Source organism: Pleurodeles waltl, chromosome 8 (genome assembly GCF_031143425.1).
Source record: "Pleurodeles waltl isolate 20211129_DDA chromosome 8, aPleWal1.hap1.20221129, whole genome shotgun sequence".
Classification (NCBI taxonomy): domain Eukaryota; kingdom Metazoa; phylum Chordata; class Amphibia; order Caudata; family Salamandridae; genus Pleurodeles; species Pleurodeles waltl.
Window position 1 is genome coordinate 1,508,029,545 of NC_090447.1, and position 2,500 is coordinate 1,508,032,044.

General features: G+C 46.0%; 2 non-coding genes and 3 pseudogenes across 2 annotated transcripts; all 5 read right to left on the bottom strand.

Moving 5' to 3' along the window:
• Positions 1-186: 186 nt before the first annotated feature.
• LOC138256548 (5S ribosomal RNA) lies at positions 187-305 on the bottom strand (annotated as a pseudogene).
• A 351-nt stretch (positions 306-656) lies between these two features.
• LOC138255169 (5S ribosomal RNA) lies at positions 657-775 on the bottom strand. Its single transcript, XR_011197812.1, has one exon. It is a non-coding gene; the product is annotated as a 5S ribosomal RNA (ribosomal RNA).
• A 446-nt stretch (positions 776-1,221) lies between these two features.
• On the bottom strand, positions 1,222-1,340 carry LOC138251133 (5S ribosomal RNA; annotated as a pseudogene).
• Positions 1,341-1,786: 446 nt separating this feature from the next.
• On the bottom strand, positions 1,787-1,905 carry LOC138254271 (5S ribosomal RNA). Its single transcript, XR_011196941.1, has one exon. It is a non-coding gene; the product is annotated as a 5S ribosomal RNA (ribosomal RNA).
• A 446-nt stretch (positions 1,906-2,351) lies between these two features.
• Positions 2,352-2,470, bottom strand: LOC138256578 (5S ribosomal RNA; annotated as a pseudogene).
• Between the last annotated feature and the right edge of the window lie 30 nt (positions 2,471-2,500).

Sequence of the window (2,500 nt, forward strand, 5' to 3'; positions counted from 1 at the left end):
TGTGAAGTGCAGAAAGATTCAAAATTTTCCTTCAGAAAGAGTGTATTTTTTTGTTATTGCTGTTTTTTTATTTATTTTAAGAAAGGAAAAAAGAGTAGAAGAAATAATAAATGAAAAGTAACATTAGAGAGGACTCTATGCATTTGTTCTAAGACGTGCACCACCTACTGTCTGCAAGAGGCAAAATGCCTACAGCACCTGGCATTCCCAGGCAGTCTCCCATCCAAGTACTAACCAGGGGCAACGCTGCTTAGCTTCTGAGATCAGACGAGATCAGGCACATTCAGGGTGGTATGGCCATAGGCAGAATACACTCCTGTTTCAGGCCTCTTGTGTTGAGACACCCTGCCGGTCTGGAGCCTGCTGCTCTCAAACACACCTGCACTCTACTGTTCACAAACTGCCCTCCTTCACAAACTTCTTACAGAGGTCCAAGCACACACCCTGTTTTGCACCAGCCTCACAATCGCTTCATCTGCACTTACACACAGTCTCAGACTGCCCTTTCTTAAGGGCCCAGCACAAGCAGCAACAGACCAGCTCACCACCAGCAGGTTGGGGTGAGTGTGAAGTGCAGAAAGATTCTCAATTTTCCATCAGAAAGAGTGTATTTTAGTGTTATTGCTGTTTTTTAATTTATTTTAATAAAGTAAAAATGCCTACAGCACCTGGTATTCCCAGGAAGTCTCCCATCCAAGTACTAACCAGGCCTGACGCTGCTTAGCTTCTGAGATCAGCCGAGATCAGGCGCATTCAGAGTGGCATGGCCGTAGGCAGAATACACTCCTGTTTCAGGCCTCTTGTGTTGAGACAGCCCGCCGGTCTGGAGCCTGCTGCTCTCAAACACGCCTGCACTCTTCTGTTCACAAACTGCCCTCCTTCACAAACTTCTTACAGAGGGCCAATTGCACATCCTGTTTTGCACCAGCCTCACAATCGCTTCATCTGCACTTACACACAGTCTCAGACTGCCCTTTCTTTAGGGTCCAGCACCAGCAGCAACAGACCAGCTCACCACCAGCAGCTTGGGGTGAGTGTGAAGTGCTGAAAGATTCTCAATTTTCCTTCAGAAAGAGTGTATTTTAGTGTTATTGCTGTTTTTTTATTTATTTTAAGAAAGGAAAAAAGAGTAGAAGAAATAATAAATGAAAAGTAACATTAGAGAGGACTCTATGCATTTGTTTTAAGACGTGCACCACCTACTGTCTGCAAGAGGCAAAATGCCTATAGCACCTGGTATTCCCAAGCAGTCTCCCATCCAAGTACTAACCAGGTCCGATGCTGCTTAGCTTCTGAGATCAGCTGAGATCAGTCACATTCAGGGTGGTATGGCCGTAGACAAAACACTCTCCTGTTTCAGGTCTGTTGTGTTGAGACAGCCCGCCGGTCTGGAGCCTGCTGCTCTCAAACACACCTGCACTCTTCTGTTCACAAACTGCCCTCCTTCACAAACTTCTTACAGAGGGCAAATCGCACACCCTGTTTTGTACCAGCCTCGCAATCGCTTCATCTGCACTTAAACACAGTCTCAGACTGCCCTTTCTTTAGGGCCCAGCACAAGCAGCAACAGACCAGCTCACCACCAGCAGCTTGGGGTGAGTGTGAAGTGCAGAAAGATTCTCAATTGTCCTTCAGAAAGAGTGTATTTTTGTGTTATTGCTGTTTTTTTATTTATTTTAAGAAAGGAAAAAAGAGTAGAAGAAATAATAAATGAAAAGTAACATTAGAGAGGACTCTATGCTTTTTTTCTAACACGTGCACCACCTACTGTCTGCAAGAGGCACAATGCCTACAGCACCTGGTATTCCCAGGCAGTCTCCCATCCAAGTACTAACCAGGGCCAACGCTGCTTAGCTTCTGAGATCAGATGAGATCAGGCACATTCAGGGTGGTATGGCCGTAGGAAGAATGCACTCCTGTTTCAGGCCTCTTGTGTTGAGACACCCCGCCGGTCTGGAGCCTGCTGCTCTCAAACGCACCTGCACTCTACTGTTCACAAACTGCCCTCCTTCACAAACTTCTTACAGAGGGCCAATCGCACACCCTGTTTTGCACCAGCCTCACAATCGCTTCATCTGCACTTACACACAGTCTCAGACTGCCCTTTCTTTAGGGCCCAGCACAAGCAGCAACAGACCAGCTCACCACCAGCAGCTTGGGGTGAGTGTGAAGTGCAGAAAGATTCTCAATTTTCCTTCAGAAAGAGTGTATTTTAGTGTTATTGCTGTTTTTTTATTTATTTTAAGAAAGGAAAAAAGAGTAGAAGAAATAATAAATGAAAAGTAACATTAGAGAGGACTCTATGCATTTGTTTTAAGACGTGCACCACCTACTGTCTGCAAGAGGCGAAATGCCTATAGCACCTGGTATTCCCAAGCAGTCTCCCATCCAAGTACTAACCAGGCCTGACGCTGCTTAGCTTCTGAGATCAGCCGAGATCAGGCGCATTCAGAGTGGCATGGCCGTAGGCAGAATACACTCCTGTTTCAGGCCTCTTGTG